Source organism: Drosophila sechellia, chromosome 2R, assembly GCF_004382195.2.
Source record: "Drosophila sechellia strain sech25 chromosome 2R, ASM438219v1, whole genome shotgun sequence".
NCBI lineage: Eukaryota > Metazoa > Arthropoda > Insecta > Diptera > Drosophilidae > Drosophila > Drosophila sechellia.
The window spans coordinates 15,140,617-15,155,804 of NC_045950.1; the positions used below are offsets into that span (position 1 = coordinate 15,140,617).

The window sequence follows — 15,188 nt, forward strand, 5'->3', positions numbered from 1 at the left end:
CGGCGTGAAATCGGTTGGCCAAAAGCAGATATTGAACACATGAAAAGCGGCAAATAAATTCATTATTTGCTTTGGCCCTCGATTTATTATTGGATCTGCCAGCGCTGAAATTTTGATTACATTTTCTGTTTTTCTTGTTTTTTTTTTCTCGTGTTTCTATTTTGCAACTTCTGTTTGCGATTCTGACAGCTTGGCCATAATTGATTAATCATCAACGGCGAACAGGGAGCACGCTCTCGAAAAAATAAAAACTATTTTTCCTTCTCGCCTTGAATATTTTTTGGCCAGCACAGTGGTTGGTGAAGAGCTGGGAAATGCCAAATAAACGAAGCGAAAGATAAAAGCGAAAATAGGAAATGCATAATTATGAATAAGTTATTGGCCATTAGCTCACGGAAAAGGCGGGTGGAAAAACTGGAGAGCCGAGCAACCGAAAACGGAAGTGAAATACAGTGCCAAAGTCTGTGAGTGGCGTTGAACTTAATTAGACAGTGGGTATTTAAAATGCACTAGCTAGCGGGCAATTCATTTAACCAAATAGACAATTTCAGTTTATTTATTCCGACTACTTTTTAAATACAATCTAACACACATTATTTGTGCAGAGCAATTAGGGCTCGTTTGAGCTGATATTTGGCTCGCTCATTGTGTTTTTTTGTAGTTTATAGTTTGGATTTATTTTCAACATATGTCACATTGAACTGTTCACCAACATATGTAGGAATTTTGCATATGAAAATTTAAATTTTATAACAGTTTAAAGAAAAACATTAGAAACTTAAAATAAAAATTTGGTTGTAAGCATTAGCATAAACTATTTTCAATATTCTCAAGTTATTATGAACACATAACATATTTATATAAAAACTACAATAGTTAATTATCCAGTAATTGGGGGAAATTTAGTTTATTTATTCAGATACTTTCTAAACTAAAAATCAAACATATAATTTCAAAAATCGTTTGGCCTCTGAGCCTATCCCAACAACAAATTATAAGAGCGCGCATTTGGGGAAAATAAGAGAGAGTAAACCCAGGCTGTTTCTCTTTTTTTTCGTTTAAAGCATAGCAGTTTGCATCGAACTCGCATATGCAACTCTTATACGACCGAACCAAAACAACATGTTCGGGCGCTCCTGCTGACGTCGCGCCGCAGGACGCTTGCTGCTGATAAAAAGTTTTCGTTTATCATCAGTTTGTCGATGGCACAGCGCGCAACTGGACGTACATTCGCATCATCTTGGCAATGGCATCAGCTCACTGGCCAAGCGACTGACTCGCGTTTGCCACTTCTGACCATTTTGGCCCTGTGTTTGTGTGGGCCCAATCAGTATCAGTAATCAGTGTCCGTGTGCGGCGTTGGTGGTAGTGGTGTCTGTGTGTGTGTGTGTGCTGGCCAACTTTAAACGCTCTTATCAGCGCGCGTGTGAAGCATGAGCTTGGTGCAAACAAAGTTTTGGCGGCATTTTCAATTAATGCCAATGCCAGCAAAAGGCAGCGAAAAATTCACAAAAAATACCAGAGAATAAAGAAAAATTGATTTCAACGCGATAAATAAAAACTTTTAAATATACGTAAGTAGTTGAAATAGATAAAAGAAAATATGTATATAAACAAAAAATGCAGGGCGGGATTTATAGAACATTATTTTTGTGATGCGTTCAAGTGTCCTAATTTAAAAATGTACAAAGCTGACATAGTAATTGTTTCGGGCATGCAAATTATATGTTTAATTAGATGAAAACTAATTTCATGGCAGTGTTTAATTTGTCGGAATAAAATGCAACGCCGCTTGCAGTTATCAAGCTCATTATATTATGAAAAAATTGTAATAATCCAAAAGTATTTGTAATAGATAATAAAAAAAAAATAATTAAGAGAAAACATTTTACTGACGATTAATAATGAGCGGCTACTTGCATGTGGAAACGAGCTTGTCAAAAAAGTATAATTATTCATTGAATTAAATGGTCTTAGTTTATGAATATATAAAGAATAATTCGTTAAATAATTTGTTGGCTGCAATATATAAATTTGTCTAGAAAATTAAGAAGGAACGTTGAAAGTTTACTTCTTTAATATGCAAAACAACATGCAAACTAAAAGTTGAAGTAGTTGTCATGAAACTAGAACACTTTATCCAAATAAAATCAAAACAAGCCAGCCAAATTCCAGGAAGATCTATGCATTTAAGAAAATATAATTGAATCATTTGCAATGATACCTCTGCTCACAAAATAGATATTTGCTCATTAAATGATATTAAAATGGTTTCGCTGATTCATTGGCCCTCTGTCTAATTTCGTCCGTCACTGGATGGATTTAAATTGTTGCCTGGAGAATTTCCATACATACATACAGCCGCTGGTGGGGGGAGAGGGAAGCATTTATTTCACGAAATTTTCCCATTATTCTCACGGTTCACAAAATTGCACAGGCCAACATGGTGAAATTACGAAAAAATGCGCTGCGACTTGAAAAGTCAAAAATTATGTAAATGCAAAACATCCATCCAGGCTCATCCCACCGACGCTCATCCAGTTTCTTCCGCCAGGGTGCGAGTCCGGAGGAGGACTGAGGGGCATTGGGTTGGACAGGTAGTCACTCACCTGGCTCGCAGGCTGCGGGCGGCTTCTGACATGCCAGCCAGCGTGTAGAACATCAGAATGTTTAGATTTATGTGAGCCAGTGACAGCTGCAGGCGAAGATCCAGATTGTCGGGCCGGCTGAGGCTGAGGTTCAGCAGCTCAAGGATGTGGATGCGGATATGAATATGAATGTGGATGTGGATGTGGTTGTGGCCCCTAAGCTGCTCCCTGCTAATCCTTCAAACTGTGCAAATCACTTTTGGCAGTTCTCGGTCCCGTTTCTTTGGCCCAAAAGTTGAAAGTTTTCTGTGATGTAATCGCATTTGCTCCGGCTGTCTCTTTAATTAAATTTAAGAGACTGACAAAAAAACGAAAGACGCCCAGTCGCCTGCCTACGAAGCGTGCATTATTTAACTTTCGAGTTTTGCATTCAATTCACGCACAAAACTTGGCCAACACACACACACACACACGCGTTCCGGAAATCTGCTTCTTGGCTCGATTTTACCGAGTTTGGGAAAATCCCCGGCATGCTTTTCGTAGACAAAATATGCGCCTTTGGCGCTAAGTTTTTCTGGGCGACATTTGTTACTTTTATTTAGGCACACACAACAAGCACTGAAAAAAACAGACGTAATCGGAATAAATGTGAGCAATTTGTGGTGTAATTTCTTACGATTTTTATAATATCTAAAAATTAAACTTCCTAATTAGTAGAACTTTCATTTTTTTTTATTTTGTATATCTACCAAAATTTTTTGCTGTGCACTTGTTCTCCCAATGGCAAATAAGATTAACGTATCCAGTGAAGCCGTGGCTCAAAGTAGTGAGCCCAATAAAGAGCGTAGAGCGTGCGAGAACTTAACCCAAGCTCGATCCCAAATATAAACCACAGTCAACGAGGCACACACATGCCCGAGGTGTTTCATTCATCATCAAGTGGCAAAGTGGAACGTTCCGCTCTCCAGCTCCATGTTTATGCCCCAATATGAGCAGTCCCCGGCTGCGACTTCTTTTATGTGCAACTTTCCCCATATTATGCGAACAATGTTTGAAACTTTGGCTGGCTTTTGGGTCACAAATCTAATGCACAGGCCCTTCGGGGCCGGCATCTCTCTACTGCATAATTTAGGGTTTAAAATTTTTTATTGCCTACATTTGGGCGTCGACTGCGGCAATGAGCCGAGTTTTATGAGTCAGTCGGTGAGCTGCATTAATCCCCCGCAGCCATCAAATGGACTCAGCAGCGGCCAACAACGTGCTGTGGCATAAATTAATCAATTGTGCCAGCCATGTGTTTGACCAGCGGCAAATTACGCATACGCCGCATTATCCGCTCCGAAAAATTCAGAAGAAATCCGCCACCACCAACCACTTCCTTGCTGTCCAAAAGTAGCGAGAAGTGCTTAGCCTAAGTCTTGCTCCATCCAGTCTTAGAATTGTTTAATATTAAATTCGGCACTGACCCAGAAACTTTTAAGCAGCTTAAATGTTAATTAATTTCAAAAAACAACAAAATTGCTGGAAGGTTTGCAAATGGAAATGGAACTCTCAACCGTTTTTTTTTTTTTGGGTTCGGGTGGTCGGTGTAGATTGTGTACCTAAAAATTTTACAAGATATATATTTGCGCGGCTACATCCGACAACATTAACATTTAATTTTCGCCAGCGTTCCATTTTAATGCGAAAGCCACTTCAACTTTGAGTCGGCTACGGTGAAATAATTTACAATGAAATGGCTGCGCCAACCGGGGAAATGTGCGGCCGCAGCAGTAAAGCTTAATATTTCTGCCTTTAAAAGGGGCAGGAATTATTAAAAAATTGTGCAATAAAGGGAAAAGGACTGAAAGGACTCGAAGGACTGGGAATGTTCGCTGAAGCGAGACGACGAGTAGACATTAACCTGATGCGTAACCGGCAGCAGCCGAAAAATGTTTAGTCGTAAACATATTAAAAGCTACTTTGCATAAACTTGGCCCGTCAAGGATTCGCCTTCTTATTTTCGAGACTCGGCTGCGCGAAGGGGACACATTGCCATTTGCGATTTATTGAAAAGGGAAAAGCAAACGGTGGCAAACGGCAAAAGCCCATTAAAGCGCCGGAAAGGGGAATATCGCAGGAAAATCGAGGGAAAAATGAGGAAAAGCACAGCTAAGAACTCTGACGACAAGCCGTCACTTGGAAAGGTGAAACTGGTGGGTGGGGGTCAGTGCCATTTAGTCTTTATTAGGCTGCCCAACTGACTGGCTAAAAGGCTTCATTAAAAACACATTTGCAGAGGAAACGTTTTCGCCAAAGTCCAAAGTCCAGCATCGACAAAATGCAGCACAAGCGATGCCATAAAAAAAGGGCCAACTACAATTCAAATAAAAAGCAAACTGGTAATATATTTTGCATTTGAAAGGCAGCTGTCAGCATAGCAGTGCAAAGCAAGCTCGGCTGACACTAGAATGCGAATTTGTATGCAAACCGACTATAAGTGGAGAGAACAATATTAAATTCCAGCGGGTATCGAGAGCAGAAATATATTTTCAACCTTTGACAGAAGGTCGAAAATTGGAGCACTCGGGTTCTTAGCTTAGCTGTTTTCTGTAGTCTCGAGTTTTGACCAATTTGGGGTCGAAACATTTTCTATTGTCAGCATAGCAACAATGGAAGCGTGGCTTAAGCCATTGTTACCAATAATTGCAGTCAATAACTGAAGTATCTCGCAGATATAATACTGCATATTAAACTGCTCTATATTTTTGTATTTTTCTATTTCGTCTGGTCAATTTGTTATTTCAGTTGAAGGAGGTTAAACATCATATCAGACTAAATACTTATACCAGAGATAACAGAGAAGAATGATGCAGTCGTGCCACAAAAATTTAGAGTGAAGCTTAAGTATGCTCAGAGTAAAGTCCAAGCAGAATCTACATCACTATGCCATAAAAGCGAGCTCTTCGCATTTCAGACAAGTCCAAGTGACTGACTTTAAAGAGGACCCCCCATATATATATATATACGTATCTATGCTTATATACACCAGAAGCTTAGTTTATCAGAGTGGCAGTGGCGACTTATTTGTATTTTGCCACGGCGTTTGCGTGTCAGCTGGTGTCAAAGCCCGGCTAAGCAAAATATTTACAATGCAGCCAAGCGCGATGTTGCTGGGCCAAATGAAATGGACAGAAGAGCACCCCGGACTAAGGATGCAAAGATAATGCCAGAGGGGCAGATATCCCTCTGTCTGCGGGTACATAATCAAGTTTCAATTTGAGAACAAGTCTGGTATTTTAAGCATGTCTCATACCAAACCGAATTGGCCTAGGAGCCGCGTATATGTGACATGAAAAAAAAATGCGAAATAGAAAAACAAAAAGGCAACAGCATGTAGAACTGAATTGAAAGCGAGATGGCAGCAAAGCCAGCGAAATGTACACAAAAGGCTGCATTTGACAGGGGTAGCAGAGTGCTGCCAGGACACGGAGGACATGGTGGAACCCATGGCACCCCCACACCCAAACACACACACACACATCAAAGCACAGGCTACACGCATCGATGGTCCTGCTGCTGTTCCTGCAGCAAATAGTGCTAGCAAATGCACTGGGAGAAAAACATCTAGCGAATTACATTTCGAGAAAAGTATAACGAATACTATATATAGATGATAGGTTTAGAAATTTAAAATTTAGCAATTGCATGAATAACACTTATCAGCTGTCTATAAAAAGAATTTTCTGCAAGTAGGACATATGGAAAGTCGATTAAGCGGCACTTAATTACCCGTTTCCATTTTTCATGTGTGCCATTTTTCCACCGTGCAATGGCCAGTTCATTATGTCACGGGAACAGTTTAATGTCGCTTAAAGGGGCGCTGCCTTCGCAAAATAGCGCGAAACAAAACCGCAAAATATGGTGGATGGAAAGGACGATGGGTGGGTGGTGTGTTGCGGTGGGTGGCCGGCAGGAATGGATGCCATAGGCGGTCGCAAGGGTTCTAGCTGCGGACAATGGCCGCTCCACATTGTGACTGCTATGGCCAGTTTATGTTCGTGTATGTGTCTGTGTGAGAGCGAGTGTTTGCATTATAAGCAATTTTCCATTTTTCGTTCCATTTTTGTGGCCCTGCTTCTTGAAGTTGCCGCTCAACGCATTGTTACACGCTGACAGGCGGCGGCTATGAAAGCGAAACGTAATGAAAATGGCAACAAACAAAATAATTGAAATTTGGTTTAGCACGGCAGCATCCACGGCAGCAGAGAAGGAAAGCCGTGGAAAAAATTGGCCAAATGAGAACGAATGCCAGAACAAAAGGAGCAGCAACAGTCGGAGATGGCCAAAAGCAAGCGACGGCTAAGACGGTCCTTTAAAACCCGCAAAACGAAAAAAGCAGCCAAGGAGGAAAAACCTCAAGCAATAAGCCAAGGCGGGTTTCCCGGACAGAGGCGGTGGGAAATTGAGGCAAATGGAGAAAAGGCGAGCAATGAGCAGGATGACAATGTCCTCGTATTGTGTGCAGATTTGTCAGTTGATTTTGTTTTTCCTTTTTTTATTCACTTTTTTCAAACCATTTTCCTTCTGCCCTTTTTCTTCGTTCTTTTGCCCGTCGGTGGAGAAAGTTCTTCGGCCGTTGCAAATTAAATTTTCCAATCCGCAACGCCCATTCTTTTGCCTTATTTTTCTCGCCTTCTGGCTTTGACTCCGATTTTGGGCGTATTCAATTTTCTAATTTCGTATACATTTCCTGGGAAAGTGGAATTATCTTAACCGCAAACAGCACGACCTGAGCTTTGTCGAAATTAGAAACACGAAACCACAATCAAGAGTCTCGGGGAGCCGGAGATTCGCACGTAGCATTTTACGGGAGTAATATGTCCTCGTAGAGGATAAGTCCCCCCAGGGGTCTCAGGCAAAAATTTGTCCAATTTCTTTTGAGTTGGAGGCAAATATGCTACAAATACTCTAACCAGGCCAAAATATTTATCTCGCTTCTAATGCGACTGAGTCCTTTTTTTGAGGATGCTATCGTCTACACACACCCACACACACAGACATACGAGCACTGGCGCACACAGATGCAAAATGACATAAATAAATTCACTTCGCATCGTGCCCAATTTTCCGGCCAGCAACAAAATGGGAGCATGCCAATGTGAAAGCTCTGCAAAACGAGATTCCAAAACGGATCTGCTGCGATTTGAACTTGCCAAACGTCTCAGCTTCCTTCACTTTTCCTTCGTTTTTCCAACGCTTTTCCCTCACCTGCCCGCCCACAGATTTGCATTCGTATTTTGTGCCGAAGCTCGTGTTTGTTAGTATTTTCCATGCATAATTTAAAGCATTGCCAGCTCTTCGAGGCAGCCTTTAAAGATAAATTCCGTTAACCCACGCTCCGCATCTCCGACTGCGGCAAAGCGCAGCTAAAACCATGGCAATTACTCGGGCGTACATATATATATATATATAATTGATTCGACTAATTGCCGCTGTAACAGGTGCACGAGCAGGGTCATTTCAAATCCAGGACTAATTGTTGCCAAAGGTAATTGCTTGTATCAATGCAGAGACATCTCATGTCGCAGCTTGTGGGGCTAATTCCAAATGGGTGGGGAAATTGGATGGTGCTACCGCCCCTCATCAATTCTTCATTCGTGGGGCACAGCAACATCGCATCAAGTATGCAAAAAGTGCTTTTTTGCACCACCCTTCTATTTGGCGTAATTTGGCACAAGTCCCAGTACCAAAGCGGTTGACCTTGAGCTCTGTGGGCCACGCCTATTGAAACGACCAATACATCCGTTTGCCGCCGACAATCTTCATCATCGTCCTACATACACCGAATTTCTTGGCTTGCCATCAAACGCAGACTTTTTAATGGAAACGTGTTTGTTTTACCAAATGTAAAATGGCCAAAAAGAGAAGGAGCTCGTAAATTGCAATCCCCAAAAAGAGTGAGCCAGAGTGAGACGCAATACGCTATGTCTGCCTGTAGCATATGTCAAAATTTAATGGCTCACATACACACAAGCACACACAAACTCACACCAAGAAAGAGTAAGAGCGAAGCCGTAAAATTAACAAAACTAGAAGCACAAATTACACCAACAGCATCCACTTTACTTCGTTCCATATTGTTGTTGCTGAAGTACAGTTTGACGCTTTTCCACACACACACACACACACTTCTATATACTACATACATATATATCCACATAAATATGCACAAACTTTCCCTTCGATGTTTTATGGTCAACAAAACTTTTGCTTTTTTACGGCCTGCCACCGAAAATTATGGCTGATAAATAAAGTACGAGGATAGATCGACCATAGAAATACCCGTCTAAATGGGTAAGCAAATATTTTATTATGTAAGCTTAACAAAACAGGGTGATAATTTTATGTATTATGTAGAATTACTTTCCTTTTTGATATTGCTAAAATGATTTTTCATGAAACTAAAAAAAGAATTAAACCACTAAGCCCACAAGAAAAACTATATCTATATAAACTTCGAATTATAGATTAGTTCTCCCCAAATTACCCTTTGGTAAACAGAATTTATGACACTCCAGTCGCGATCAGGTAAAGTTGGCTAAGACTTCAAAGTGGGTCCAAAAGTTTGGCTTTAATTGCGCCGCCAGGCGGGCAAAGAAAGACATTTGAGTTAATTATGGCTCAATTTTGCTGCGAGTAAACAAATTAATTAAAAAGCAAACATGTTGTTGATGATACCCACACTCCGTCGATAGAAACCCAAGCAGATGGAAATTGTCGGAGATGCTTAGCGCCTTTTGGCCAACTTATTTATTTTGGCAGACGCCAGCGATTCGGGGCACGCATTAATGTTAATTATTGAGGCAAGTGACAATTTGAGTGATTTCAGTTGGACAACTAAGCAAACGAGCAGCAAAAACAATCAGGGCCACAAGCGCTGCCAGCAAATCATTTTGACCAACACTTTTCGGCTTTGGCCATGGCTGTAGGAAGTGTCCTGTCATTTGTTATCTGTTCGCTTTGACATATAGCTACAACCAAAAGCATTTTTCCCCTTTTCCAGCGACGGGTTTCGCTTTTTTTTTAACGTTTGCTCTTACAGCGGGTATTGGTGAATTGGACTAACAGAAAATATAGAAAATTAAAAAAAAACGTTTCTTATTAAAACTAAGCTTACATAAAAGCTTATTTTGTGGAATGAATTATGTGTGCAATTAGCAGTACCGGCTAAATAGAGAACTTTTTAACTAAATCGCTTTCATATACCTGTCAGAAAGAGCATTTATTCCTTCGGTGACTGGCGTTTTCCGCGCTTTTGCCATTTTTTTTACTCTCTTTTATTGTATTGCGACAACGTGGTCGTAGCGTTTTCACGCGCAGACACATTGCCAATTACGCCCCCTCACAGCCCACAATTTCCAAGACCACGCCCCTGCACACACGCACTTCCATATGCAGGATAGATATACGGTTGAGAAAAGCGGGGAAAAGCGAGAATGAATCGTGAGAAATGTCAACACTGTGACATGGCAAAGTGGAAATGGTAATTGCGTGTTAATTGCTTTACGCGTTCCAAGTGCTTTCACCATACGCACGGGCCTCTCACTTTCCTGCCTGCCACTAACCTTAACGGCCCCCTATTCCGCTCTTCACCCATTTCCCCATGCATTTTTCTTGTAGTCTGGTAACGCAACTAATCAATCTGCCACTGCATTGCGCCCATCGACGAGATTCATCCATTTTCAGTTGCTCCACCATCGATGGCTGCAATCGCAAATTGCGTTTGTCGGCATGGCTGGATCACGTTGCGTATGAGCGATGTGTGTGCCCATCAAAAGCAATTGATTTTTCAGTCATGTTGAGGAGGAGAGAAAAACATGCATAACCGGTTCTTTAACATTCAATCAATGCCCGGGAATGCGAGCTGCGCTATGCACATTACTCATACGACGTGTGAGCGCATTTCGTTTCAATTCCTGCTAAGGTATCCAATAACTCAATTCACAAATTCCTGGAATGTTCCATTGAAATATTATATGTGCATACCAAACACATGTGCGGTTAACTGCCGGAAAATTTTTAGCGAACAAATAGAATATAAGTTGATATATTTTTAATATTTTATGCATTCTGTCGGAGTTAATTAAATATTTTTATTATGTACTTTAAATCATAATTGGAGGCGTTACTTCTTTATACAATCATTTCTAATCATGTTTTCACCATTAAAATTCCTTAGCATACCATATTTATTTTCCCTCCTCCTCTGAATAAATTCACTAATTTTTATCCCATTATTCATACGAAAATCATCGAAGCATAAATTCATTTAGTACAACAATGATTAGCCCGAGGCCATTTGGTTATTGACTTGGCCGCTTACCTGAGCGCCAATTTCCTTTCCTCGCCTTCGACACACCTGAGGATATCATTTGGCGTCACATGTTGACATGTGTTGAACCAGTGCCCCCTTGGAACGTTATGACTGTCAACATGTTTATTATTCACCTGTGCATGAACACAGGGGCCAAGTTATTAAAACTTTGCCACATTACCGGAGAGTGAAATGGCATGGAGAAGGAACTCAGGACAAACAATTGGCGAACACATTTAGGCAGCAGCAAAAAATGTAATAAAAGTTCACAAAATGCGACGTGTTTGCTTAAGTATTTTGCAGTCGGCGGTTGGGGAACATCTCTAACTTCTACATTTTGCCCATGCTGATTGTGATAAATGCGACAAAGACATGTGTAAAATATGCTTCATGTGCGTTATTATTGCGTTTTATGGTCCTCGGAGAGCTCGAGAAAACACACAAGTCGCCGCTGACTTGTCGAATTGTTTGCCAAGTGTTTAGATATTTTTCTTTGCAAAGATATTTCACGAATGACAGGAATTCGGTTTTTAATTTTAAGTACTTCCGCACCATGCAAATATCCACTTGTGTGGGGTTCCCCGCACATGTATCGCTGTGGTCCCCAGTGATGGGAAGTGAGCATTCGAGGGGACTGGCAAAAGTCACATATCCCCACGGTCGCATAATCTATAGCTGAGAGAAAAAATCAGCAGACTGAACACACAGAGCGCCTAATCAAAGGAAGCCCTTAAAAAGTAAAAAAAAAATGAAAAATACAGCGAAATAAACACAGTGGATTCCCTGGAGTGGAGCATACGGAATAAAAGGATGAACAAAATATCACAAGCCGAAATGTTTACGCAAAATACGCGCACTCGTAATGCAGACAAACTCACAGATTTATAGATATATATATATATATATTTTATATACAAACACATAAGCCAAAGAAGACATAAAGCATGTTTGCCTGGCATAAACGCAGCAGTTAAACAAAAAAAAAATTATGAAAACCGAACAGAGACACAAACAGAGAGAGAGAAAGATGAAAAGGACGACGAGCCAAACATTTTAATAATAGCAGAAAAGGCTGAATGCCCAAAAAACCGAACCTCGCCACCATCTCCGCCCACTTTTCAATGGGGACGGCTGTTTATGATGGAAGCCCCAAGTCAATCCGCACCCTATATATTTTTCCCAAGCCCCTAATCGCAAACCTTTTCTCTAAGCCCCTTTTTCTGTGTGTGATTCAAATGGTTTTCAGGCCGTCTTTTGAGAGATTTCCCGCTTTGGAAAAGGCTGGGAAACTGCTGCAATTAAACTGAGAGACTGGCGAAATTCCCACAGACGAGCCAAAAGTCCACCTGTTAAGCCCTTAAAACGGCTATAAGCTAAAGTTGTAAAGTTCTTTTTTGAAATATATTCGAACAATACTTTTTGTAAATGTGAATCAGAAATAAATAAGCCAAAATAAGCATAACCCACTTGATAAGCTTTGTAGTCCTTAAAATGCCTTTAAAATATTGAGTATATATTCTATTTAAGAGTTTAAGAGATGACTTTAAATGATCATACCAAACCTATATATTTATTTATTGAAAAGTTGTATTTAAGCAACGAGTAAAATATTATTATTTAGCATTACTTTTCAGCAGCTATTGCACATGTCACGGATTCCAAATGCACAGTACCTGAGTGAATTAGTGGAAAAACTTTGACTGTTTACCCTATTCGCATTTTACCCTCCCATCTCGAGCATAATCAATTAAGCAAAGTGCACTCGAGTGAGCGGGGAAAAGGCAGCCAGCTGGTGGAGTAATGCAAATAAAATGTGGTAGGAATTTGGCATAAGGTATACGCGGCGTATACGCAACGTAAGAGCCACTTTACTTTGTTTTTCATTTGCAAGCTTGCATGAGATTTTATTTGAGTTTGGCTTGAATTTTTTTGTTCATAGCACTCAAGACTGCCATTTCATAAAATAAACCATTAAAACGAAACAAGCTGAAGTGGGCGGCAGCCCCATTAATTGCATTTTAATTAATTTCTGTTCCTCAGCACTCCCCATGTATGCAGCTTATGTAATTACTGCTGCTGGAGCGTTAATTGCTCCGGCAGGTAACAAGCTGCGGCTCTTAATGCACATCGTCTGCACTTAGCCTAAGTATACAGTTCATACACACACGTATAACTCATACACACACATATATCCATTTGGATCCAAAGTAAAGCCGCCATCTGACATTTGCCATTTAACTCGCCGCTGCCCAAAGCAGACAATGAAGTCTATTTGGCTGCGGTCTTGCACTTGGACTTGGAACCCCCGGTCAAGGTCCTGGCAACTGGCATTAATTACCTTCCAGTTTCCGCTCTTCCGATCCAGCATTGCATAATAATGCGATTAAATCTGTCAAGTCAAGTGCTCGAGCAACAATTGCAGTTTGCCGGGCACCAGGAAAAGAAAAACAATAATCAGGTGAATCAGTGCCCAAGCCAGAACCAAATGCTAAGCCTTCGCTTTAGGGCAGGTACGGCCGAACCGAGCCAGTGCCACAAAGCTTTCCAAAGCCTAGAACACTGCTACCTGGCTCTCCAGCAGTCCATGGTCCTCAGCCACGTCGAGCAAATAAACAAACAATTAAAAATAAAAGCGCCGGAACAGAAACTGCTGAAATCGCCGGCAAAGTCAGAACGAAACTGGAATGCACTAAAAGCAAAGCGGAAGTTTTGCACATATATTTCCTCCGTTTCCAAGACTTCAGTAAATCATTTCATTAAACAAAGAAATCACAACTCATTGTCGCATTCCGAGAATGCAAACTAGTGTTTCAAACAATTCTAACACATCTTTTATTTAACCACTTAATAAATTTCGTTGTACATTTTTTTAAGCATCCTTAATGTTTTACTTAATGCACTAACCAATTGAGACTAGTAGCGTTATCCCTTCAAAGGGAATCGGATAGTTGAAATAGCTATCGCAAAAGTGTTGTGCCTGCTCCGAGTTTCATTGGCTGTGTGAGTATCTCTCTTCCTAGTCTTCTGTTTTTAGCTTGCCAAGTAAACAGAGAAGTGGCAGTAGCGCACACATATGAAGGTGAATGTGTTGAGCCAGCGACTTAAAGTGCGTAAATGAGTAAAATACACACACAGGCTCAGGAGGATAGAAAAGTGGGTGGAAAGGAAAATGGGAAGGTGAGCGGCAGGAACAACAACATAGTGTGGCGCTTATTATGCGTATACTTAACATTTATTTCTGCCAGACAGGACTTTTATGTGTCCGTGTGCGAGTCTTACACACACACACACAAGGAGGTAAAGTCAGTGAGACACTGGAAACGCAGATACGAACTCACACACACACACAGACATTATCAGGGACAGAGCATAAATCTCATCGTGCATTCATCAATGTCAAGCCACAAGTTTGCTTTTCATTTGTTATGGCTTTGCCGTTTGTCGGTATGTGTGCGAGCGTACATCTATGTGCGCTTGTATCTGTGTGTTGGTTGTATTGTTTAGCGAATAAAATGCCAGTGCCTGCATTGAAATTTTTACGAGATCTGTTCAATAAATTTCGCAGGAGTGTAAAATAAAATAACAATAAGTTGGAATAAGATTATCAGAGTCATAAAATTGATATAAATTTGATTTCCAAGGGGAAATATTTCATAAATAAATAAAATAACATAAAAGTGTCTATAAATATGAATATTTAAACGATATTATTTTCTCGCTGAAAGTTGAAAGCCCAGCTTTTTTGCAACCGAAAGCATTTCAGATTATGCCAACCAAAACCAGTTTGCTGAATTAAATCAAACACACCTCGGTCAGGATTTGCGGTTGAGGACGTTCTCTGTTCCGCCATCGTCATTCTGGCCATCCGCATTTGGGCCAACATATTCTTATTTGCACATCGTGCTGCCATTTGTTGGCCAACACACGGCAGCTGATGCCTTGAACTTCGGTTGCAAAATAAGTAGCTAATGTGAAGTTATTGTGTTAGAAGTAGTGTTCAAGCAATTGATTTGCATACGCTCCCCTAGTAAATCCCAGAGTTCTCTGGAATCGAGTACACACAAACAACAAGTGCAACAGAAATGGCTTCCTCTTAAAACTTCATGGCATTGGCAGTAAAAACGACAATTGCCGAGCGCAACTGTTCATAAACATTGAGTGCAGCTCGGCAACTACAACTACAACTACAGCATCAGTAAACAATGACAAGGACGTTCGTGGGGTGGCTGCTTTGCAGTGGGTAG

At 40.8% G+C, this 15,188-nt stretch overlaps 1 protein-coding gene across 1 annotated transcript in view; it reads left to right on the plus strand.

Moving 5' to 3' along the window:
* Positions 1-1,206: 1,206 nt before the first annotated feature.
* LOC116800611 (5-hydroxytryptamine receptor 2A) overlaps positions 1,207-15,188 on the plus strand; it is a 59,948-nt gene continuing 45,966 nt past the window's right edge. The window contains exon 1 of the mRNA XM_032716500.1: positions 1,207-1,574. The gene's annotated coding sequence lies outside the window, so the exon portion shown is untranslated. The remainder of the gene's footprint in view (positions 1,575-15,188) is intronic.